We start from the raw sequence: 27,198 nt of genomic DNA, 5'->3' as shown, positions 1-27,198 counted from the left end.
AGGAGACATTCAGATGCTGTAATTCCAGGGAGTGCTAGCAGTTTCAGTTTCAGCTTCTGTGGCAGTTGGGACTGAGAGCCTGCCATTGTTCCCTTGATTGCCTCTGATTAGCCTCAGGCTCAGCCTTCCCCTGTGTGACTCAGAAGGGGGCAGGCCTGACCTAGGCAAGCAGGCTTTAAAAAGCCAGAGCAGTGCGACCAGGGGAGCGAAGCGGACAGGGGACTGCAGACAGGGGAGTTGAAGAGGGAGAGCAAAGCGACCCCACCGCCGAAGAGGCTACCCGGTGAGAGTACAAGCTGTGGTGTGAGTGTGTGTGTGTGCCTGATTGTTTGAATTTTACAGTTTGAAGTGTGAATTGAGTCTGATTCCAGGGAGTGCTAGCAGTTTCAGTTTCAGCTTCTGTGGCAGTTGGGACTGAGAGCCTGCCATTGTTCCCTTGATTGCCTCTGATTAGCCTCAGGCTCAGCCTTCCCCTGTGTGACTCAGAAGGGGGCAGGCCTGACCTAGGCAAGCAGGCTTTAAAAAGCCAGAGCAGTGCGACCAGGGGAGCGAAGCGGACAGGGGACTGCAGACAGGGGAGTTGAAGAGGGAGTGACTGATGGTGATGAAGACCCGTAGCGCTTGTGCCAGTACTTCTCCTGTCTCCTCCACCTGTGCCTGTATCCAGACAGAGAACCTGAGCATGGATGCCTCTACCCAGGTCCTGGTGTGGTTTTGCTGTATTTTGTGGATTGCAATTCCCACTGAGTGATCTCCAGGCTGGGGGAGACAACCGTTGTGAAAGGTGCCTGCTGGTGGAATCTCTCAGGCAGCAGGTGGGAGAGCTACAGGAGGAGGTGGCCAGGCTGAGGAGCATTCGAAGCCATGAGGAATTCCTGGACAGTATTTCTGTGGAGTCCACGGAGGTCACTGTCCTAGGATGTGGGACTGTTGACCAGCCACTTATGGAGGAGGCAGTGGTGCAGGGTGAGCACTGGCAGCTGGTTACTTCCGGCAGCAGGCAGTGTTCCACCCCTGCTCCTAACCCTCCCACTGTGTTGTTACATAACCGTTACACTTTACTTTCAGCAGGAGACAAGGAGTCACCCCCCACAGTGGAGGAGACCAGGCCTTGCACCACCAAGGTTGAGCAGTCTCCTGCCACCACTGCGAGGAGGAAACATAGAGTAGTGGTGGTTGGAGACTCTCTTTTGAGGGGAACGGAGGCACCCATCTGTCGCCCTGACAGCTCATCTCGAGAGGTATGCTGTCTGCCAGGGGCCCGTATCCGAGATGTTACGGAGGCATTGTCGAGGATTATCCGGCCCTCTGACTACTACCCCATGCTACTCATCCACGTGGGCACAAATGATACTGCCAGGTGTGACACTGAGCGGATCAAGTGTGACTACAGGGCTTTGGGAGTACGGGTGAAGGAGTTTGGAGTGCAGGTGGTATTCTCTTCTATCCTTCCTGTCAAAGGTAGGGGCCCGGGCAGAGAGAGGTGCATCCTGGAGGTGAATGCCTGGCTGCGACGATGGTGTCGCCAGGAGGGATTCGGCTTCCTTGATCACGGGGTGCTCTTCCAGGAAGGACTGCTTGGCGGAGATGGAGTTCACCTTTCCAGGAGCGGGAAGGCCTTGTTTGGACACAGACTGGCTAACCTTGTGAGGAGGGCTTTAAACTAGGTTTGTCGGGGGCAGGTGAGCAAAGCCCACAGGTAAGTGCTGAATGTGCGGGACTGGGAGATGGGTTGGAAATGGGGGGGACTACGGCCTATAATGGCAAGGAGAAAGGAGGGTCAGGGCACAACAGGGAGGCAAGATCAAATCAGTATCTTAGATGCCTATATACAAATGCGAGAAGTATGGGTAATAAGCAGGAAGAACTGGAATTGCTAACCAATAAATACAACTATGATATCATTGGTATTACAGAAACCTGGTGGGATGGGACGCATGATTGGAATGTTGGTATGGAAGGGTACGGCTTGCTCAGGAAGGACAGACAGGGAAAAAAGGGAGGAGGGGTTGCCTTGTATATTAAAAATGTACACACTTGGACTGAAGTGGAGATGAACGTAGGAGATAGCTGTGTAGAGAGTCTCTGGGTTAAGCTAAAAGGGGTAAAAAACGAGGGTGATATCATGCTAGGAGTCTACTACAGGCCACCTAGCCAGGTGGAAGAGGTGGATGAGGCCTTTTTTAAACAATTAACAAAACTATCCAAAGCCCAAGATTTGGTGGTGATGGGGGACTTCAACTATCCAGACATATGTTGGGAAACTAACACAGCGAGGCACAGGCTATCCAATAAGTTTCTGGACTGCATTGGAGACAACTTTCTGTTTCAGAAGGTTGAAAAAGCTACCAGAGGAGAAGCTGTTCTGGATTTGGTTTTAACAAATAGGGAGGAACTAGTTGAGAACTTGAAAGTGGAAGACAGTATAGGGGACAGTGATCACGAAATAATAGAGTTCATGATCTTAAGGAAAGGTAGAAGGGAGACCAGCACAATTGAGGTTATGGATTTCAGGAAGGCAGATTTTGATCAGCTCAGAGAACTTGTAGGTAAGGTCCCATGGGAAGCAAGACTGAAGGGAAAAACAACTGAGGAGAGTTGGAAGTATTTCAAAGGGACGTTGTTAAGGGCCCAAAAGCAAACAATTCCGCTGTGTAGGAAAGATAGAAAATATGGCAAAAGACCAGCTTGGCTTAACAAGGAGATCTTGCATGATCTCAAAATTAAAAAGGAGTCATATAAAAAATGGAAACTAGGACAACTAACAAAGGATGAATATAGGCAAGCAACACGGGAATGCAGGGGCAAGATTAGAAAGGCAAAGGCACAAAATGAGATCAAACTAGCTACAGGCATAAAGGGAAACAAGAAGACCTTTTATAAATACATTAAAAGCAAGAGGAAGACCAAGGACAGGGTAGGCCCACTGCTTAGCGAGGAGGGAGAAGCAGTAACAGGGAACTTGGAAATGGCGGAGATGCTCAATGACTTCTTTGTTTCGGTCTTCACCGAGAAGTCTGGAGGTGTGCCTAACGTAGTGAATACAAGCAGAGAGAGGGTAAGTTTAGAAGATAGGATACACAAAGAACAAGTTAAAAATCACTTAGGAAAGTTAGATGTCAGCAAGTCACCAGGTCCTGATGAAATGCATCCCAGGATACTCAAGGAGCTGATAGAGGAGGTATCTGAGCCTTTAGCTATGATCTTTGAAAAATCATGGCAGACAGGGGAGATTCCAGAAGACTGGAAAAGGGCAAATATTGTGCCCATCTATAAAAAGGGGAATAACAACAACCCAGGAAATTATAGACCGGTCAGTTTAACGTCTGTCCCAGGGAAGATAATGGAGCAGGTAATTAAGGAAATCGTATGCAAACACTTGGAAAGTAATAAAGTGATAGGGAATAGCCAGCATGGGTTTGTGAAGAACAAGTCATGTCAAACTAATCTGATAGCTTTCTTTGATAAGATAACGAGCCTTGTGGATAAGGGAGAAGCGGTGGATGTCATATACCTAGACTTTAGTAAGGCATTTGATACGGTCTCGCATGATATTCTTATTGATAAACTAGGCAAATATAACTTAGATAGGGCCACGATAAGGTGGGTGCATAATTGGCTGGATAACCGTAGTCAGAGAGTTGTTGTTAACGGTTCTAAATCCTGCTGGAAAGGGATAACAAGTGGAGTTCCTCAAGGGTCTGTTTTGGGACCTGTACTGTTCAATATCTTCATCAATGATGTAGATATTGGGATAGAGAGTACGCTTATTAAGTTTGCAGATGATACCAAACTGGGTGGGGTTGCAACTTCTTTGGAGGATAGGGACATAATTCAAAATGACCTTAGCAAGTTAGAGAAATGGTCAGAGGTAAACAGGATGAGGTTTAATAAAGAGAAATGCAAAGTGCTCCACTTAGGAAGGAACAATCAGTTCCATACATACAAGATGGGAAGCGACTGTCTAGGAAGGAGCATGGCGGAAAGGGATCTAGGGGTCATAGTGGACCACAAGTTGAATATGAGTCAACAGTGTGATGCTGTTGCAAAAAAAGCAAATATGATTCTAGGTTGTATCAACAGGTGTGTTGTAAGCAAAACTCGTGAAGTCATTCTGCCGCTCTACTCTGCACTAGTTAGGCCTCAGCTGGAGTACTGTGTCCAGTTCTGGGCGCCACATTTCAAGAAAGATGTGGAGAAATTGGAAAGGGTACAGAGAAGAGCGACAAGAATGATTAAAGGTCTAGAGAACATGACCTATGAAGCCAGGCTTCATGAACTGGGCTTGTTTAGTTTGGAAAAAAGAAGATTAAGGGGGGACATGATAGCGGTTTTCAAATATCTAAAAGGGTGTCACAAGGAGGAAGGCGAAAATTTGTTCCTCTTGGTTTCTGAGGACAGGACAAGGAGTAATGGGCTTAAAGTGCAGCAGGGGAGGTTTAGATTGGACATTAGGAAAAAATTCCTAACTGTCAGGGTGGTCAAATATTGGAATAAATTGCCAAGGGAGGTGGTGGAATCTCCCTCTCTGGAGATATTTAAGAACAGGTTAGATAGACATCTGTCAGGGATGGTGTAGACGGAGCTTGATCCTGCCTTGAGGGCGGGGGGCTGGACTCGATGACCTCTCAAGGTCCCTTCCAGTCCTATTATTCTATGATTCTATGATTCTAATGCCAAAAGTGACCTGAGGGAGAGAGTGGATAACAAATTATATCTTAAATTGCAGTGTGATGTGACAGCATGAGATTAGTGCAATTTTGGGTATATTATTGATGGGGAGGGAAGGTGATAGTCCATTTCAATACAGCATTGGCAAGTCTACAGGGGGAGATCTGTGCCCAAAAGGCATCAGTATTTGGGAGGGACTTCAGAAATTTAAAAAATGAATAATTGTTTGTAAGGACTAACATATGCTTTACCAAAAGGCTACATGGAATTAATAGGAATATTCACTTTTGCCCAATGGATGCTAATGGGAATATAGAATAACTATATATCTTTGGCTATGAATCTTTTCTCAAAGGACAAAAAATACCTCGAATGCTTCATGATTGTATTAAAGCATAAACCATCAACTGGGGAAAGTCTGTTGCATTGTGGATGATGTACCTCTCTGAGCAACCAACTGGGTCATCTTTAGGGACACTGTGTTGTTAGAAGAACTGTCCTTTGAATAAGTTGCAAAACCAGTCCTGACTATGCTAGATCTGTTTGTGACAAGTACTTTGCATGGATTATAATTACTATTAGGAAAGGGGTGTTATTGGCCTGGTCTTTAGAGCCTCTGACACTAAGGCAATCACAGACCTCAGAAAGAAGATACAGGCAGTCCCCAAGTTACGCAGATCCGACTTATGTCGGATCCGCAGTTACGAACGGGGTTTGCTCCTGGTCTGCTGGAGATCTGCAGACCAGGGAGACGGGGAGCAAAGCCTCGGAGGACGCCGGCAGCAGGAAAGCCTCGGCGCGTCTGGGCTGTCCGCTGCCCGCGTGCTCCGCGGCTTTGCTCCCCGTCTCCCTGGTCTGCTGGGAGCACGCGGGCAGCGGACAGCCCAGACGCGCCGCGGCTGTCCCGCTGCTGGCGTCCTCAGAGGCTTTGCTCCCCGTCTCCCTGGTCTGCTGGTCTCCAGCAGACTAGGGAGACGGGGAGCAAAGCCGCGGAGCACGCGGGCAGCGGACAGCCCAGATGCACCGCGGCTGTCCCGCTGCCAGCGTCCTCAGAGGCTTTGCTCCCAGTCTCCCTGGTCTGCTGATCTGCTGGAGACCAGGAGACCAGCAGACCAGGGAGACGGGGAGCAAAGCCGCGGAGCACGCGGGCAGCAGGACAGCCGCGGCGCATCTGGGCGTCCCGCTGCCCCCGTGCTCTGCGGCTTTGCTCTGGATGCTTGTGGTACAGCCGAGGAGCAGCGCTACTGGAGCAACCCAGCAGCACCCAAGCTGCTCTCCCCCAGGCATCCCCAAGTCAAGCGCTGCTGAAACTGACCAGCGCTGACTACAGGAAGCCCGAGGCAGAGTTGCTCTGCCCCGGGCTTCCTGGAATCAGCCACTGATCAGTTTCAGCAGCAGCTGACTTGGGGACGCCTGGGGTTCTTAAGTTGAATCTGTATGTAAGAACTGGCGTCCAGATTCAGCCTGTTGAAACTGATCAGCGGCTGATTCTAGGAAGCCCGGGGCAGAGCAACTCTGCCTCGGGCTTCCTGTAGTCAGCCGCTGGTCAGTTTCAGCAGCGGCTGAATCTGGATGCCAGTTCTGACTTACATACAGATTCAACTTAAGAACAAACCTACAGTCCCTATCTTGTACGTAACCCGGGGACTGCCTGTATATGGAAATGTGTTTTTAAAAGAAAGCAGCTGCAGTTAAAGGACAGCTGATGCCCAGAACCACCTGGTAATATTATGTGGCCAAGAGGGGAATGTGGAGCTAAGAGCATTTAACACGTTTCATGCTCAGAAGCTGGGGCAAAAGGTGGATTGGACACTGAGAAGGGAGTCTGTATTTACTGAGATTCTGTGTGGGTCCCTGCAGAGAAAGGGAGGGAAGACAGTTGTTTCTCTACAGTTATCTCATTATCCTCCTTTAAGTCTCTCCTTACAACTCTATACTGCCATGATGACTACAAAAACTTGATGACAGTCAGTATGCTGACATCACTGGCAATCATGCAGACCAATGTGGTTGGGTTTTTTTGTATTCCCCCATCGGTCTGGATTGATCTCTTATTTCTTGTCTCACAGTTAGGTTGTATGCTCTTTGGGGCAGGGAGCATTTTTTTTCTGTGTTTGTGCAGAGCCGAGCACCAGGGGCCCCTTGGGAAGGTGGAGGGTGGCTCCATGCTACCAGAAGGGGTGGGACAAAGGCAGCCAGTCCTCAGCACCTCCCTGACCACAACTTATGGTGTTCCAGCAGAGAATTAAAAGGCCAATGGCTCTGGCTGTCACCACTGCCACAGTAGAAGCATTGGTGGGTAGGATCTCCAGGGCCCTTTGATTTGCTGGACCTTGGACCAATTGTCCTCTTGCCCCCTCCCCCCACCATGGGCAGACCTGCCTAGCACAATGGGGCCTTGCTCCAGGACTGGGGTCTCTAAGTGTTCTGGGAATACACAAATATGTATTAATAATGCATAATTATTGGGATAAGGAAGCCTGATCTGAATCTTCTACAGGAGATAGTTTATGAACATGCAGTTTTACTTTTAGCGTTGTTCAGGGGAGCAGGACTTTTGTGAATTTTACAAAGAAATAAAAACCTAACATATTTCTACCTGCAAGACGCTGAATTTCAGCTACTGCTTGACCAAAAGGGCAATGTCATTATTCAGGATTGCAACTCTTATTACTATTCTAGCTCATTATTTGTGTGTTGCTACTTTGATCAATCAAAACTGTTCAATATGCAATAGGGGGAATTCCTTCCTTAGCAGGGTAATGAAGTAGGCACAATGCTACGCTCATCTATTTAATCTCCAAATTTCTGATTCTGATGAGACAGGCCAGTGGTGAAACCCATTGGGTGTTCAATGGGCTGGCAGAACATCTCCCAGTGCAGCAGTGAAAGCACAACACACTTCTCAAGTACAGCCCAAATATTCTCTGATCCAGTGAGCCACCTACTCCTCATTTTCCCTCTGTATTCTGAGTTAGACTGCCCCTAAGGCTGGAAGCATGGAACTGCAGCAGTGCCAAGTTGACACAAATGACTCCCAAATAAAAGGTGGACTGTCTCTAGCTATAGTACATAAAAAGCTCATCCGCTGAGGCAAGGCAGGGAAACTGGTATGGATTGGCCAGCTGTTGGGGCCAAAACCAGATACAATTTATGGTGCAAACATACACATGACCCATAGACTTCAGTTGCTCTCCTCCTTGGAAAACTCCAGGCAGGACATATTCTTCTGGACATGCTCACTCCCCACCCCTCCCTGCAGGTGGAACTTTTGGTGAGCAAAACACTTTTGTGCATGCCTTTGAAAATGCTTGAGGGACTCAATCTCCATCTGCTTCCATACTCATGGGCATAAAAGCCCAATTTAGTTATGCAAATGTAGTCCAAAAAGAAAAGCAAACTACATAGTACAAAAAGAATTTGTTTGGCCTGAAAGTAAGTGTCTCTTATTTGGAAATCTCATACTGAGCAGACAAAAGGAAAAATATCTGTTGATGTAATATTTATCACTCAAATCACTAATGCAGCAGTGATCAAAGAAAATATATTTACCAGTAGGGTGCCGGGTATAGATGCTGTTCGAGTCTGAAGACAGGAACTGTAAAATATTGAATCTTGAATATAATTTTAATACATTATACACTTTCAACAACAGCTCTGCCCTGTAATAATTCTCGTAGAAATGAAAATATTAACTCAAGGACCAAAGGAATAATTTCAGAAAGAATCAATTTCTCCTAGAAAACGATAGATAAGAGTACGCATATTATACTTTCAAGAAAAATCAGCAATTCCACTGCTATGACAGAACAACAAAAATGAAATATCGTTACTTTAAACTCCTGCTTTTATTTTAAGCAATATATTTTAAGCAATATATCAACATTTACTCAAGAAGAGGGAACTTGTACTGAAGGACACATACTGGTGCATCTCCTGTTGAAATCTGCCACTTTGCATGCCTCTGAATGCTCATTTATCCTAATTATTTAATAAGAACACATGACAGTTTGTAACAAAACCTTGGATTCAACCTGGGAACACAATCTTTATGGACAAAGCCGAGCGATACTTCAGTTGAGCCCTAATGATTTAGGCAAAATGTTCAAATATTGATGAAATTAGAGTCCTACTAAGCTCCTAAATAAATGGCCTTATTTTCATGCAGTAATTTGCTATCTGCTCATACAAGTAGCTTATGACTTCCTCCTTCACAGTAGATCAGCTTGTGCTAGACTGCGTATTGCAGAGACAGTCACATCTGCTGACTCCCCTTCCTTTTTTGCCCATTCCTTACTCACTTCTGTTTACCAAAACACTCAGGCTGAGATCCTCAAAGGTATCTGTGCACAGCTGCCATCTAATGAAATCAATGGATGTTAGGGCCTCATATACCTTTAACAATCCGGGGCGCAGTGTTGAAAGGGCTTACAAGAGCTGTTTATTCTGTGTCTTGAGTTCAGCTGGCTGTGGTAATAAGACTATCATAGCACACACTCCTTATAACATATGGGCTGCGTCTAGACTGGCAAGTTTTTCCTCAAAAGCAGCTGCTTTTGCAGAAAAACTTCCCAGCTGTCTACACTGGCCGCTTGAATTTCCTCAAGAACACTGACTTCCTACTGTCTGAAATCAGTGCTTCTTGCGGAAATCCTATGCTTCTCCTGTTCGGGCAAAAGCCCTCTTGCGCAAGAGGGCCAGTGTAGACGACGCGGTATTGTTTTGCGCAAAAAAGCCCCGATCACGAAAATGGCGATCGGGGCTTTCTTGTGTAAAACCACGTCTAGATTGGCATGGACGCTTTTCCACAAAAAGTGCTTTTGCAGAAAAGCGTCCGTGCCAATCTAGACGCTCTTTTCTGCAAATGCTTTTAACGGAAAACTTTTCCGTTAAAAGCATTTGCGGAAAATAATGCCAGTCTAGACGTAGCCAAGGAGTGTGTGCTGTGACAGTCCCCTCCACTCCTCCCCACTCACACACATTCTCTGGGAAGTGTACTAATTAAAGGCACAGTGCCTAAAACTATATCATCTACCTATCATTGCACCCCCACTATACTCGAACTAGCCACACACACAGTCTGCCTCAGGGAAGAGATGCCTCATTCTCTGCAGGTAACAGTCCTGCTTAACATTGCACACAGCTTTAATGGATCTTGCATGTCCTTGTAGGTCTCTATGGAGGAAAAGCAAAGGTCCCTTAGCATTTTAATAGCTCTTCCCAATACGACAGCACACATTCTAAGGATAGGATTAAATGTCTGTTTTTTTAAGCTTCACAGGCATGGAAGGCAAGCCATAGGTGACTGGTCTGATTAGCTAACAGGGCTTTTTTGCAGTGCGTAGTGGATGTCTTCCTCTCAGGCAACTCTGGGTAATGTGACCTTTTTAATTACAGTGTTTAATATTGTAACCAATGGTGGGTCATTGCCACTGGTATCTTGCCTAATAAATGAAAAGGATAAATTTCACCGAAGTTAAAGAAAGGGGCAATTTCAACTGAAACCTTTCTGTGAATGTATCTCCCTGGTCGCTCACAGCAATTTTAAAAAAACCTGACAGTTTGGTTAAGGGAAAAAATTAAGAGTCTGACACTGTTGAAATGAATACAAAGTTCAAAGAAATGCTCAAAGGCAGCCCTTACAGCTCTCTGTGTTTTAAAAATGTAATGAGTTTTAGGGTTTAACCTCTGGTGAGATATAGTATTAACACAGTGCAGCCCCGAAATGCCAGCTTCCCAAAAGCCATACCGAGTTTTAGAACAAAGTCACAGGGGGATGAATTATATTAAATTCAAAGGGCTTATCACAATTTCTTTGCAAGCACACCTTTTCCCTATCACTTTTCAGGCGTGCACTTCAGTGATTTGGTTAAAGAGAAGGAATGATGCGCTAATTCACCGGATTCCTAATGTGACAAGTCCAGTAGCAGCAACACTGAGAGGCCTTAAGGATTTTCAGTTTCCATGTTCTGTAACCTGACTCTCAGCCGGTTTACATGACATGGTGCTCAAAGCCACCATTGGCTCATCTATCTGATGGTCTCTGCCCTTGCAACCACTAATGGAGCAGGAATATTGGTAGTAATGGTGAGAGAGGGTATAGGAAGAAACTTAATATAGACAAGACCTATGTATTAGGACAGTGGTCCCCAACCATTTGGGGTTACCGGGCGCCAGGGGGCGTGGCCGTTCGCCCTCCTGGCGCCCGGGGGGCGGGGCCCCCCCATAGCCGCATTCCGGGGCCGGCGCTCTCCCCTCAAGCGCCGCGCGCCCGAGGCCGGCGCTCTCCCCCTCCCTCCCCCAAGCGCCGCGCGCCTGGGGCCGGTGCTCTCTCCCCCAAGCGCCGCGCGCCTGGGGCTGGCACTGGCGCTCTCTCCTCCCCCTCCCCCAAGCGCCGCGCGCCCGGGGCCGGCGCTCTCTCCCCCAAGCGCCACGCGCCCGGGGCCGGTGCTAGCGCTTTCTTCCCCCCCCCCCCCCATGCGCCGCGGGGGGTGAATCCGTGGCGCCCCCGGGGCCAGCGCTCACAGTGCGCCACGCGCCCGGGGCCAGCTCCGGCACCGCGCATGCACCACATGCCCGGGGCCAGGCCAGCCCTGAGCACTTGGCGGGCGCCGACAAATGCTCCCGCGGGCGCCATGGACTGGAAATTTTTAACTGCAGGTTAGAGAAACACTCGTCAGGGATGATCTAGATAATACTGCAGAGGTCTGGACTAGCCGACCTCTTGAGGTCTCTTCCAGTTCTATTATTCTATGATTCTATGTTGTAACATAACTTCGCCACATATGTTGTAAATGGTTGATATGTCAAAAACTACTTACACAAACACATTTTTGCTTGCAGCATGGATGCAGGCTTTGAGTTCAGCGGGTGTTGTGTGCCTTTCCTGATCAGTCAATGAAGATATCCGAAAACTAGCCACTGTGGTCAACCAGGGCCTACAGGATCATCGAAAAGTATCCCTTCCAGTTAATGTACTGAGATGCCTGGTGCTTGGGGGCCTGGATGGGTTGGTGGGTACCATCAATAGCCCTCACCACCTGCAGAAGGAGACAAACAAACAAACCAGAGAATCAAAGGGGCGCCAGAGCCCTGGGGTGGTTCCTGAGCCCTCCCCTCTCCCCCCAAACACCCCAGGAGCTGCCCCCCTATATAGTTCACCCCCTGGCAGGGCTGTGTGAAGGAGAGACTGGAGAACCACCTGGGAATGGAGACGGGGGCCTCCCATATTCTCAGACCAGCAACATAGTACAATAAGGACAAAAAGGAGACACTGTATATTCCACATTCTCTAGTGTAGAAACACAAGGCAAATGACATTCTTGCTCTTTGTTAATTTTAGTGTGACACTTACTTTTTCTTGTTCCTCTTTTCTCATTCCTTTTTTCCCACTCTGCTTCAATTTTTCACCGTGTTTTTTCACTGGATGTAGTCACTCCATCTTGTTTCTACCGCTTTGCCCTCTACCCCCATAATCCCATCTATGAGAAATACAAAGCAATCAATGACTCAGTCGAACTTTTGAACCAGCAGTGTCTGAGTAGGTTAGAAAATCAGACCACACGAGTCTCCCCCTACCCCATCCGCCGCCCTTCATCCCTATTTAAAGCACTACAGTGCTGCTGCAGTACAATTATATTATGTAACCCTGGTTGGTGGAGGATAATTAACATGGAAAAAAAGATCTTCGGAATAATAACACAGACATTATCACATTGTGCTGACGGATCCTGATTGACAGGAAGAACCAGGCTATCCCATTAAGAGAACACATGAAAGATAGTCAAGACTGCCGCAGTAATAATACTGTAAAATTGAACTTCTAGCCCATTACATTTCAGAGATCATAACATTCCACTACTTCTTTTTTAATATTTGAGAGATGGAAACACTTAATCTAATTAGCTGCCTGCCCTCAAAGACACTCATTCAGTATCTGTAGCAAAGCTTTTAATGCCGAAAGTGGAGGATTAGCATCTGCTCCCTCATAATGTCAGAAAATTCCGGAAACACAGGAGGGACAAAATAGCTAGTCACTCTTGTCATCAAAGAGTTCTCCTGATCAAAGACCAACTTCCAAGTTTGACTTCAGAAGAAACTGCACATTAAACATGAATGTAACCTAGACCAGCATAAAAAAACACCACTGACAACAACCAAACCCTAAATAGGTCAAAACATATATGTCCCAGGTCTCTGCTCAGTTATGAACCCAGATATGCATATGAAAGTGAGGCCTTTGTGTGTGCAAGTCAGGTGAACATAGGTGCAAATGGCTAGATAAGCACCTTATTGACAGATTTCATTCACAATTGCCTATAGTTTGTACACACTGTTTGCCAAAAGTGTGTGAGGAATGATGGTGCCGTGATCAGTGCTGGACTGGGACTGAGGGGTGCTGGGTACTATACACGTAAGAACATAAGAACATAAGATTAGCCATATTGGGTCAGACCAAGGTCCATCTAGCCCAGTATCCTATCTGCCGACAGTGGCCAATGCTAGATGTCCCAGAGGGAAGGATCACAACAGGTAATCCTCACATGATCTCTCCCCTGCCACTCACTTCCAGAGAAACAGAGGCTAGGGACACCATTCCTACCCATCCTGGCTAATAGCCATTGATGGACCTAACCTCCATTAATCTGTCTAGCTCTTTTTTGAACCCTGTTAAAGTTCTAGTCTTTACAGCATCCTCTAGCAAGGAGTTCCACAGGTTGTCTGTGTAATGAGTGAAGAAAAACTTCCTTTTGTTTGTTTTAAACCTGCTGCCTATTAATTTCATTTGGTGACCCTTAGTTCTTATATTGTAGGAATAAGTACATAACTTTTCCTTATTCACTTTTTCATACCAGTCATGATTTTATAGACCTCTATCATATCCCCCCCTTAGTCTCCTCTTTTCTAAGTTGAAAAGTCCAAGTCTTTTTAATCTCTCTTAATATGGGACCCATTCCAAACCATTTTTGTTGCCCTTTTCTGAACCTTTTCCAGTGCCATATATCTGCCCCAGGCTGCTGTGTAATCGTAGGCAAATCTGTTTCCCCTCTCTGTGCCTCTATCCCCTTTCTATATTCAGCCTGTAAGTTCTTAGGGCCTGGATTCTCTCTTTTAGGCACTTTACTCTGCACAGTTATTTCAGAACACGCTATTCCAGAATAGTTATTCTGAAATAGCTTATTTCGAAATAGCATGTCTGCACTGCAGGGAAGCCTCAAAATTAGTCCAAGGCAGGCTTCTCTAATGTAGACGTACTATCTCGATTTCGAGCCCCAGGAGGAATAACTTAGAATGGCCCTGATGTGGGACTATTTCAAAATAGTGAATGGAAAATGTCTACACATGCCTTATTTCGAAATAGCTATTTTGGAACAGGCATTATTCTTCATAGAATGAGGTTTACAGAAGTTGGAATAAGCTGTCCAAAATTATTTTGAAATAATGGAATTGCCGTGTAGACACTTGCAATGGCTGTTATTCCGAAATAACTTTGCTGTGTAGACACACCCTTAGGCTGTGTCTACACTGGGCCACTTATTCCGGAAAAGCAGCCGCTTTTCCAGAATAAGCTGCGAGCTGTCTACACTGGCCGCTTGCTTTTCCAGAAAAGCAATGACGATCTACTGTAAAATTGTCAGTGTTTTTCCGGAAAAACTATGCTGCTCCCATTCGGGCAAAAGTCCTTTTCTGGAAAAACTGTTCCGGAAAAGGGCCAGTGTAGACAGCACAGTAGTCTTTTCCGCAAAAAAGCCCCGATCGCGAAAATGACTATCGGGGCTTTTTTCCGGAAAAGCGTGTCTACATTGGCCACGGACGCTTTTCCGGAAAAAAGCCCCGATCGTCATTTTCGCGATCGGGGCTTTTTTGCGGAAAAGACTACTGTGCTGTCTACACTGGCCCTTTTCCGGAACAGTTTTTCCAGAAAAGGACTTTTGCCTGAACGGGAGCAGCATAGTTTTTCCGGAAAAACACTGACAATTTTACAGTAGATCGTCATTGCTTTTCCGGAAAAGCAAGCGGCCAGTGTAGACAGCACAGTAGTCTTTTCTGCAAAAAAGCCCCGATCATGAAAATGACGATCGGGGCTTTTTTCCGGAAAAGCGTGTCTACATTGGCCACGGACGCTTTTCCGGAAAAAGTGCTTTTCCGGAAAAGCATCCTGCCAATGTAGACATGCTTTTCCCGGAAATACTTATAACAGAAAACTGTTCCGTTTTAAGCATTTCCGGAAAAGGGTGCCAGTGTAGACCTAGCCACGGAGTGTATTTGTACAGTGCATAGCATAAAGCTTCCTAGTTTAGGTTCTGACGTAACAAACTATTATTTTGAGCTGTGGGTGCCCACTCTATGCTCTGGACAGCTATCCCATACATAAACATCACAACATAAACAAAGCACTGCTAAAAAATTTTCAACCCAGACTCAGGTATAAATCTGAGCTATGGCAGATCAAGATAGGAAGTTTCAAATCTCAGGGTCTCTCATTGAAAACAGCCCTTCCAGAGCTTGTGTTGGTTTATCCTTGTCTTATCTACATATATGGCCCCATTTATCATAGAACCTGGGTGTTCCTCTTTCCTTAGTGTATTTACTTAGTTTCATAGTGCCGAAGGACAGTGCTATTACAACACTGACAGGAAGAACCAAACCTGAGACCTCCGACTTAAGCTAGAAGCCAGCTGGTTCTCAGCTAAGGCTATAGAGCATGGGTGGACAATAATTTTTGCAGACAGGGCACTTAACGAATTTTGATAGTGGTCATGGACTGGCTCCACCCCAGAAGGGGTGGGGCCTAAGGCAGAAGGGGTGGGGTTGGGGACTAGCCTCCCCCCAGAGTTATCTGGGGTCAGAGGATTTGAATTAAGAACATAGCAATGGGATTATGGCTCTGCCTCTACTGTGTTGCCTGGCAGCCGCATGGAGTTGCGGTGGCTATTTAAAGGGCTAGTGGCTCAGGCCCCTGCCAGGGTAGTACTGTGACCAGGAGCTATGAGCCATTTAAATAGGATCCTGCTGCCTGAGCCACCGCCTAGAAATTTGGCGGCACCAGCAGCAGGATATAAATAGAAAGTGACCAGCTGCAGTCCAGACCAAAGCGTTAGGCAGGCCACATTTTGCTTATCCCTGCTGTAAAGCAAATTCATTATCTCTCTCAGTAAGTGCTCTAAGTGCCACTACATGGAACAGTGAGCCACACCCAGCAAGTGTGTGGGTTACATACATCCCCTTGCTGAGGAAGCGCATCCTGAGCTTCAGAGACAACTTTGTAGAAATCCCAGGTGAGCCCCCACTTGCAATGTTGACAACCAGAACGAAACCTGGGACCTCTGGAACTTAGTCCATGAGCCTCTACAGCTTGAGAATTTCTATTCCACCAGAAATGCTTACATTTCAAAATGTTATGTTTTGATAGAAACAAAACCATTAAAAAAAAGTCCCGAGAAACAAAATTTAAAAAAAATCATGTTTCATGACACAGAATATTTTGTCTCTTTTTATACAAGATACACACTTTTTATTTTAAATTGAATGATAACTTCATTCAGAGGAGAAAATTTAAACATTTCACTCCAAAAAGGTTGACATGTCAGAATACTCTGTGGTGTGTTTTCCCTCAAATAGAATTATCAAAATTACCTTGTTTCTGCAAAACACTTCAATTTTGACAAATGACAATTTCCAATGGAAAAATTTTCAGCCAAAAAATGTCCAGCCCTTTGAATAGCAGCTCAGTTTGCTGCAAGCCAATGCAAATCGGGTGCAAGTGTAACCCCCATGCTTGCTGCCCATGTAGTGGTACTTAGCTCACTTAATTAAAGAATGAGCTTGTTAGCTGAGGGACACCTGGCTTTTAGCTCATGTGGTAAGAAGCTCATACACTAAGAAGGAATATTAGGAGCAAGAGGAAGACCAAGGACAGGGTAGGCCCATTGTTCAGTGAAGAGAGAGAAACAATAACAGGAAACTTGGAAACAGCAGAGGTGCTTCTTTATTTCGGTTTTCGTCAAGAAGATGGATGGTGACAGGATGCCTAACATAAGGAATGCTAGTGGAAATGGGGTAGGTTTAGAAGTTAAAAGAAAAAGTTAAAAATGACTTAGAAAAGTTAGATGTGTGCAAGTCACGAGCTCTGTTTTGGGACCAGTTCTGTTCAATATCTTCATCAATGTTTTAGCTGATGGCATAGAAAGTACGATATTAAGTTTGCAGATAATACCAAGCTGGGAGGGGTTGAAAGTGCTTTAGAGGATAGGTTCAAAATTCAAAATGATCTGGACAAACTAGAGAAAGTCTGACGTAAACAGGATGAAGTTTAATAAGGACAAATTAAAAGTGCTCCACTTAGGAAGGAACAATCAGTTTCACACATACAGAATGGGAAGCGAACATCTAGGAAGTAGGGTTGCCAAATGGTCTCCCAAAAAATACTGAACACGAGGGCTAAAAAACACTGCCACGAACACACATGCTATGTTTAATACTTAACTTTATTATAAACAGTTTTCATCCTACACCATCTCTGTGTAAAGAGGCTTAGAAGTAATTGTGCAAACATGCATGCTATTTTCATTGTTTTCTATTCCTCTAAAGCTAAGGCTATAGAAGAATTTAGGAGAACTCCTTTTTATCCTGCAGCTGAAATGATTGTACAGAACTCCCAGCGACAATTGCGCCCCGCCTCCCAGCCACTCCTATTGCCCCTGCTACTCTTCTGATGCACCCAGAGCGGCAATTGTGGCCCCGCCTCCCAGCTGGGACTCCAAGGCTGGGAGGCGGGGCCGCAATCGGCGCTGGGAGCCTGTGATTGTGCAGAAGCCTGGCGGGGGTGGGGAGACTGGACTCAGTGACCTTTTGAGATCCCTTCCAGTTCTATGATTCTATAAGCTCCAGAGGTCCCGGGTTCAGTTCCACATATCAGCAAGGGTAAAAAGTGCACATGCCTTGATGGCTCTGAGTGAAGACCTTCCAAAACGATAGGGTATGGTGCATGCAGGTCGTTGGACCCCTTGTGCATCTATGTGTGGAGAGCAAATAGCACAAGAACTTTGTGAATATGGAGCAGCTTGAAGCATGATCTTTGTGGTGCTCACTTGGGGGTTCTGTCACACTGCACTGTCCCCCTATGCAGCGCACTAGCATCAAAGCAACCATCCAGGCCTATATGTTATAGAAAGCACTGTGACATGCAAGTGGCTTAGGCAATAACAACAATCATGGAAGAGGAAGTCAGGAAAAAAATTGAGCTGGAATTAACCCACTTTCCCTGCAAATGCAACAATTGCACATATTTGCTTTAATGAGGCTTTTTGCTTGCTATTTCAGTATGGAAAAAGAAATAGCAGCAGAAAATACCATCCTTTAATCGAGAGAGACAAAGTGGATAATATATTATATTGGTCCAATTTATGTCAATGAGAGAGACAAAATTTTGAACCATATAAAACATGAAGAAGAGCTCTGTGTGGCTTGAAAGTTTGGCGCTCTCAGGAGCAGAAGTTGGTTAAACAAATTACCTTGCCTACCTTGTCTCCCTAATAGCCTAGAACTGACACAGCTACCATTAGATTTTGTATCATATAAGTCAGACATTTCAGCCAATCACACCTATTCTTTGATCTTCTAGTCTGCACTGCCTAAATATTGTCTCCTTATTTTTGCAACCAAGAGAAATTTACTTCTGAGAAAAATGTCACCATGGCTAAACAATAGAGTAAAAGAGTCAATTAGAAGCAACAAGGCATCTTTTAAAAACTGCAAGTCAAATCCTACTGAAAAAAAATAGAAAAGGAGCATAAACTCTCATAATGAAAGTGTGAAAGCATAATAGGCCCACCGAAAAAGAATCTGAAGAGTAACTAGCAAAGAAACACACAAACTAAGAGCAAAACAAAAATTAGAAGCAAGAAGCAGGAAGACTGTAAAATAATCAATGGAGCCCATACCTTGACTATTGTTTGCATTTGGTCGTGATGCACACTGTATATACACTATATAACTAAAAGATTTACCCAGCATTGCTCAGATCCCTAACTCAATTAATGCTCGTGTTTTTTTCGGAAAATAAAATAAAAATGTACATATTTCATTTCAGCCATTGCTCTGGGATGGGGCTGCGGATGCGAGGTTCAGTATGTAGGCTGTCCTGGTGAGAGAGGATTATCTCAGTCCTCTCTTACCACAGCAGCCTAGATCCAGGTGAGCTGCAGCAAGCGGGCAGAGCTAGGAGAGGGGTGGGGAGCTAGCTCCCCAGCTGGGGAAGGTCCAAGTTCACCTTCCCGCTGCACTCCCAAGCCAGAGTGAGAAATGCAGCAAACTGCGGACTTTCTCCTCACTCCCATTTTCCTGGTGTAACCAAGCCCTTACTTTGCTTTAAGTTGAAACAAAAGACAGGACTATGCAGCACTTTAAGTTAGTTCGAATTAGCGCTGTAGTGTAGACATACCCTTAGGGTCCTGGGCTGGGGCTCGGAGTGAGGGCAGGCCCGAGCCCCGTTAACCCCATCACCGAGAGGTGATCCCCAAACCCCTTCCCGGGGTTGTGATTTAGAAGGCGCCAGACAGCCTACCGGGCTTGGCAAGATACTATAGCCCGAACAGTCGGGAGTTGGGCAAGTGGTAGCACTACTTCTGTGGATAAAGACCTGGGCAGTCTGACGCACGATAAATGATATTGGGGCAGCTGCCGGGTCTCAAGGGGAACTTTGTACACTGAGATTCTCAAGTAATCACATAGGTCCAGGAACTGAGGCTCACAGGTAAGAAGTGAATATTGCGAGACTCACAATATTGTTGTCAGCACTGGAAATGCCTAATATAAATAAATATAATCATCTCTTTATGAATATCACTCATATTTACCATGAAAAGGATCCTCATAATAGAAGAGTTCATGACACAACATTCACCAGCATAAATTGTTCCCTGCTCCTTTATATCCTAGCATAGGATCATTTGGAGAGCATTTGGTATGAGATAAATGTGTCATGGAACTTCAGCATTAAATGCTCTGAACTGTTCATCGCCAGAGGACTTTGCTATACTAATTTTTGTTTGCAATACTATTGTGATACTTGTAAATATTTTTAATCCTTGCTTTTTCAGATGAGCCATGGAAGCTGAGAGATAAAGTAACTTTGCCCAACGAGGTTGTGCAATACGTCAGAGTACCTGGATTTAGTGGTGCTGCCATGCAGGGCATGAGCTCCCCTTAAACAACCACTAAGCTACCTGAGGCTATGTCTACACTAGGAAATTATTTTGAAATAACTAAATTTGAAATAATAATTCCCAAAATAACTATATCAAAATAAGCTTATTTCCCCCATGGATAGCAGGAGTTATTATTTCAAAATAACCAGCCCCTTATTTCAAAATAACAGGCTTGGTAGGCCATATCTGCACTGCAGTGCTATTTCAGGATACCCGAGTATCCCAGCATAGCTATTCTGCATCTTTTGAGCACACCCGTTATTTCAAAATATAATGGGCTCAATATTTCAACGTCCCTGTAAATCTCATTCCATGAGGAGTAAGGGACATTTCGGAATAGCAGGTTATTTCAAAATAACATCAAAATAAGATACGCAATTTGAATAGCTCATATTGCATATTTATTTCGAGCTATGATGCAATGTAGATGCACCCGTAGCGGGGATGCTTCACTTATTTCAAAATAACTCCCTAGTGTAGAGCAGGGCTTATTGTCCTCCTTCAAATGCTTCTTTACCATAATTCCTATAAAAACCTGGATAACGCCAAGGCAACAGGTGTGCTGAAACCACTGGCGATCATGCTAACCTGCACTCTTCCATTGTTTCTTTGTATTCCCCCATACAGACTTTTTTCTGACAAAAGTCTGCAGTGTAGACCTACCCGAAGGGGCCTTAGTCCATGTCCTGTGAACTACAGTATTACAGAACAAACAATAGTAATGCCAGTGTCCTAGCTCTTCCTGGCCCTGCTCACACCACTAAACCAGGCCCAATTTATTTCTTGCTTTTTCCACAAGGATAGTTTTGTCCATCTCTATGTTTAGGACACTAACGATGTTTAGGACACTAAATGGCAATATCTTCACTTGCTCTGAAGTTCCAGAGCACAGTACTTAATGGAGAATAGCTAAATGAATTGTTACACAAAACCTGTGTGCGGGTGATCCACCTCTATGCAAATTTCTGAACCTTCCCTTCAATTCTGAACCTTTCTTTTGCTCAGATTCCCTCTGTGAAGGAGTGGATTAAAAGGGCCAATTCCAAGTCAGGGTCACCGTTTAATAGCCTGATCAGTGTTTGGGGGACAAGACTGAATATGCTTTCAGGGTCTCCTGAATTCCAGGGATGTCCACTAGTTTCCATGCGAGGAGCTCCATGCAATGAGAGACACTGAAGATAACAGATCACTTGGCAACCACAGCATCTTGGGAAATGAAGCCCAAAGAGGTTGTATGGTGAATAGAAATCAGAAAGCGCACCCTACTCCGAACTCCAGAGGAAGAAGGTAGTTGGCTTGCTGGTAATGGCAGTAGCTCTGCCCTGGTAACAAGTGATGTTCCTGGTGGGGTAATGAAAAGTGAGTTCTCCTGAATCACTGACACAGGCTATGCCTACATTACAAGTTTTCTCTGCAGAAAATATGCTAATGAGGGACTCATTTGCTTGAGTCACACTCGAATTAGCATATTTTCTGTGGATCTGTTTTTGCACTGGGGTTTCTGTGCAAAAACAAGCAGCATGGACATTTTCTTTTTGCACAAAATCCCCTTTTTTCTGCAAGATTGGTATACCTCCTTTTTGGGGGCATAAGGATCTTGCAGAAAAAGGGGGTTTTGCCAAAAAGAAAACGTCCACACTGCTTGTTTTTGCGCAAAAACAGATGGGCAGAAATATGCAAATTAGATTGTGACTCAAGCAAATGAGCTCCTCATTAGCATATTTTCTGCTGCATAAACTATCAGTGTAGACGTAGCCATAGGTGTCTCTTTTTTCCACCTAGAAAGGTACCTTTTTGAAGACAGATGATCTAAGATGAGGCCTAAGCAACTCTTAATTATCATAGAATCATAGGTTGGAAGAGACTTCAAGAGGTCATAAAATCCAACTCCCTAATAAAAGCAGGACCAATCCCAACTAAATCATCCCAGCCAGGGCTTTGTCAAGCTGGGACTTAGAAACCTCTAGGGATGACGATTCCACTACCTCTCTAGGTAATCCATTACAGGAAGGGGCAGCAATATCTAGGAAGAAGTTGTGATCGATTTTATATCATTTTGTGTTTCCTTTGTTAATAAAGGTAAACACCAGTTAGGGTGTGAGTTTGGATCCTTCATGGTGTGTGGACAGTAGCTGGAAATACATTTGCTCACAGTAGGCTGTGCTGCTATGTAAGAGACGATTCTTATTTCACTGCAGCTTCATTTTTCTTTTCCATGCTGTAAACTCTGAATGACCCGCCTGCTTCACAGTTAACCTCTGGCAACTTTATTTTTATTTTGACTTTGATTTATACAGAAATGATAAAAGCACCATGGTAACCTGCAGATTTGTTCAGAATAACACAATGATTTAAATTCCTGCCTGTATCTCAAGCTTCAGCACAATGAAGCTGTCCATAAACCAAACAATACCTGAGAGAACATACCAGACTTTTTCCACACTCCAACAGTGGATCAGCAAAAGTTAAAGAGAATCAATCCTGTCAACTAGATGAATCTCAGCCAGAAGCCAGGACTCTCAGCTGGGCTTTTTGCAATATACTACTATAGCTAGATAAGTTAGGTGATTTCAGAGCAAGGAAGAGAATGAATCCCAAACTCCAAAGTCCTTCAAGGCCAATGCCTTGCTAATATCTCCCTCTTTTAAAACCCAGGGAGATCTAGCTCCAATATTTCCACACTTTACCTTTCAATGGGATTTTTTACCTATGGATCCAAAAGTTCTAGCCAAAAATTATGCCTGGGATTTTCAAGGAAGCTAGGTACCAGAGTCCCGCTGCTTTTAAACTCTTAGCCCAGGTCAATACCCTGTGGGATAGCCATCCTAACTTTACAAATGGAGGAACTAAAGCATAGAAAGTCTGCCTACAGACACTCGGGTGACCAGAGAGCAAGTGTGGAAAATCAGGACAGGAGTGGGTGGGGGCATAATAGGCACCTATATAAAAAAGGCCCAAATATAGAGGCTATCCCTGCGACACTGGGACCTCTGGTCACCCTAGTGGTCACAAAAGAGAGCTGTAGCAAAGGTAGGCCTCCTGACTCCCAGTACTCAGCTTTAATCACAGGACCGACCACCTTTCTCTTCCTTTTTGATCAATGCTACTTCAGAGGAGGAAGCCTCCCACAAGCATGCTCGCCGAGCAGCACTAAGGGCTCGAGGGGTTGGGGTTGCTACCCTGGCCAAGTCCTTTCTATTCTCAGCCCCACCACTTCTAGGATCATGAAGCCACCCTGCTCCCTTGCCCAGGGGTGGAGGGTCCCGCAGATGCTGTTGGTTCTGCTGTCCATAAACATTCACTTTCCTAGGCTATGTCTACAATATTGGCACCTCTATCTTTTGGGAATTTTAATACTGAATTGGCAGCAGCTAATTGGTAGTTATTTCTATTAGCTGAGTTATTACTACCAGTCAGAAACTTGAAGTACCTCCAGGAACTTGTGTAAGATTCCTGGCAACAAATTTGTTATTCAGTGACAATTTTTTCAGTAAAAATGAGCACACAAAATGTTGTTAGAACTTATTTTGTCATGCTCTCCAGGATCATCAAAATGTTCCTTCATCTGTTCAGGTTGATGCTCACACTTCTTATTTTTGGAAATTTGAGGGACTGCAGTTTTTGCAGCTTTAGCTCAAAATAGAAATAATTAAATGTATCAAGGTGCCATTTAATGAAAGCAGTTAAAGAATTTAGCATCTGGTCTACAGAAAATAGATTGATGAACTTCATGTGGTTAATATGAATGCCATTAAGATAGCACAAAACATTACAGAATATTGCACAATATGGTCCAACTCATATTGTTATTCTTTTTGAAGAATGATCCAATTTCCACAGAAAACCATAAGAGTCTTTCCAATTGTTTTAAGGTGAATTGGTTTGGATCCATAAAGTTGAACCAAAACCTACTGAGGTAAATCTGAAGCTTTCTATTTACGTCAATGGGCAATGACTAAGACATTTATTTTGTATAAATAAAATTGACCCAGGAATAGGGCTTAAGTAGAGCTTAAGTCAGAGATTTTCAATGTTGGGTCATGGATTCACCCAGGCAAGCTGTTGGTGCGCCATTAGATGCTTGGTTTATACAGGGAAGAGTGACATTGCTGCAGTTGATCTTCTATGGTTCGACTTAGTGGGTCTAGTGAAGGTGTGCTAAATTGAACTCAGAGTATGCCCCTGTTGGCACTGGTACTCCTGCTCCTCATGGGGAATAAGGGAACACGATGGGATTGTTTGCTCCTGGCAACCTCCCACTATGTGGACAGCAATTAAAAATACATCAACTCCAGTTACTCAATTAACATAGCTGAAATTGCGTATCTTTAGGTTGACCTTCCACTCTAGTGTAGACCAGGCCTAACTGTCAAGATGTTTTTCTCATTATAATACTCCATAATGGAGGTACATTCCATAACAGAAAAGCAACATGGGCTGGTGACTAGGCCTCAAGAGCTCTTGGTTCTACTCTCAGCTTTACCATTGATTAGGCAAGTCACTTCACCCCTTGAGGCCTATTTTCCTTTTCACTTCTTCCATAATTTAAGCTCTTCAGTGCACACATACAGGGCCGAGCCCTGTGGGGCCCAATCTCAATTGAGTACTACAGTAATAGAAATAACAACAAATAAAAAGTATATCTTAGACTTTCAGTGATTAGGGGTGGAACTGGTATAAGAAGGAAGCAGTAATGTGTACAAAGAGTGTTCCATGGAAGGGATTTGCTGAGGGTTGGGTCAGCATGTGCCACTTATATAGGCCAAAAACAGTTGTTTCTGCAGATTTCAATGGTACTATGGTACTTTGGTAATGGTACTATGGAAGGGATTGTCTATATCCACAGAGAGAAAAAGAAGGAATAAAGTTTCCCTTCTACCTTGCAGAGTCAAATCAAAGCTACAGTTTTTTTGCTGCAGATGCTTAGAGGGTGGTAGTCACTCCATACCAGAAACTCCCTAAAGAACATCAAGTGAGTTGACCAGAAGGGACAAAAATTGTTCATGCTCATAGTTCCATACTTCATGAGTTTGCTGGCTAAGGCTAGGTATAGGTTGATGGAGAAAATCGATGCAAGATACACAACTCCAGCTATGTGAATTGTGTAACTGGAGTTGACATACCTTGCACCTGATTTTCTGGGGTGGTCCCGTAGCAGGAGAAATGCCCCCATTGACTTCTCTTACTCCTTGCAACAGTGAGGAGTACTGGTGCCCATGGGGCACCCTCAGCATTCGATTTACTGAGTCTTTATTAAACCCACTAAATCAAACCTCAGAGGATCGATTGCCAGAGCATTGATCCCCTGGCAAGTGGAGATGTGGCCTAAGGGGAAAGGGAGTATGTTAAGACCTTGAAAGGACCATAGCTAGTTTGTGTGTTTCCATTCTCCACACAGTTGTGCCAGAGAAATTGTAGCTGAGTGGCATCCCAGTTGCAATGTTCCCTGAGACACTGCAGACAAGCATCACCCCTAATCAATCCCTTGGGCTGCTGAGAGGTGTCTGAGCTTTCCTGTTCAGTTACCAGTAATGCTACTTCTGCTTCTCAATAGCTTTTTAGCCCAGCTTTTCCACCTGCCTACGTTAAGTGATTGACAAGAACATGTCATTATACCACTCATCTGCCAATGCCACAATATTTCAAATATTTTCACTTGAGCAAACCTTTCCCAGACAGCTGCCCAGTGTCCCCTCCTCTCAAAAAAGATGTGCTAAGTGAGTGTGTGTATGTATGTGTGTGTGTGTGTGTATACAAGGGAAGAGGGCTGTACACAGGGGCACAAGGGGAAACTGTGCCTCAGGGAGTTTTCCTCAGATCCAGACATTTACAGTGACTAAGTACTCTACATTGTCCATTGGGGTGGTGTAGATTGCCCCTCCCCCATCACCCTACCATGTGCTAACTCTGTTTCACTGGTTGCAATGGGATCTTGTCTCTACCATCTCTCTGCCCTCCCATGCATCTTAGGGTACTATACTTCTCTGGGGAGTATTTAGGGAGCAGTCACTGCTCTCCCCTGAATGCAGGCATGACAGTTTTACCATGACTCCCACCCCATTCCTACCCATCATGTGAGGGTTGGGCAGAAGCTCACCCTGTGTTCAGGTAGTTTCATCCCTCATAGAATCCCTCATAGAATGCTTCCATTTCTAATTCTTATGATGCATTAGGTGGTTCCTGTGGCAAAGGAGGAGCGAAACAGTTAGGACAACATGTGACCATTAAACATCTGGCTATTACTGCTAGGTATGCATGAGGCATTTTACAACTGTTCAGTAGTAACCTTTTTTATCAATGGATGGAGATAATGTATGTACTGTCACTTTGCTCCTCACAGCATGCTCTGAAAAGCAAAACATTTTATACCAGTGCCTACCCTTGCTAATGGTCAGCACCAATACTTTGGCAAAATGAGTCAAGATTCCTAATCTTTGCTACATTTCTTAGCCCTGCTAAGAGAAGAAAGTAGGGAGAGATTACCCAACATGCTCTACTGCAAGCACATGGTTGGGGGAGGAGTGGGGCATTTGGTTTATTTCCTGCCTGGACATGGTGGTTAACTGGCCACACAAAGGGTGTGTCTAGACTACATGGCTTCATCGATGGAGCCATGTAGATTAGACAGATCGGCAAAGGGAAATGAAGCTGCAATTTAAATAATCGCGGCTTCATTTAAATTTGCATGGCTCAGCGCGCTAGTCTGGACACTCCGCGGCAACCTGAAAGCCTTTTATCGACATCCCCGTTATGCCTTGTAGGATGAGGTTTACCGGGGATGTCGATAAAAGGCTTTCATTTTGACAGGGGAGCGTCCAGACTAGTGCATTTAAATTTAAATTTATATTTCCCTTTGCCAAACAAACAAATCTACATGACTCCGTCGACGGAGCCATGTAGTTTAGACGTACCCAAAGTGTGCTGGATGAAAAGCTATTACACTCTCTGATGCTCAGAGCAAGGAGGAATTGTGAGTCCGTGTCACAGTTCATTTCCTGGTCTGCTCAGGGCAACGCAGCTCATGCTTCTGATTGTTCTGGGCAGATTGTAAGGATATAGTTCAACCCAAAGAGCCTGATCTAAAGCTCACTGACAGCCAAGGAAAGTCTCCCAATGACTTCAATGAGCATTGAACTTAAGCCTTAAGCAACCTAATCTGTCATGTTTACTCATGCTAAAGAGAACTTTATTCTTCGGAGAGTTCTGTGGAATTGCAGAGACGCATGTAGGTCACATTCAAATCTGATGGTGCAAATCTCTTTTTCAAAAAAGAAAGCTCGTTGAATTAAATTGCAAATCTAGAAAGTTTTCAGAAACT

The sequence above is a fragment of the Pelodiscus sinensis genome, chromosome 1 (genome assembly GCF_049634645.1).
Source record: "Pelodiscus sinensis isolate JC-2024 chromosome 1, ASM4963464v1, whole genome shotgun sequence".
Classification (NCBI taxonomy): Eukaryota; Metazoa; Chordata; order Testudines; family Trionychidae; genus Pelodiscus; species Pelodiscus sinensis.
The sequence above is the reverse complement of the archived record's forward strand: the minus strand, read 5'-3'. Positions refer to the sequence as shown.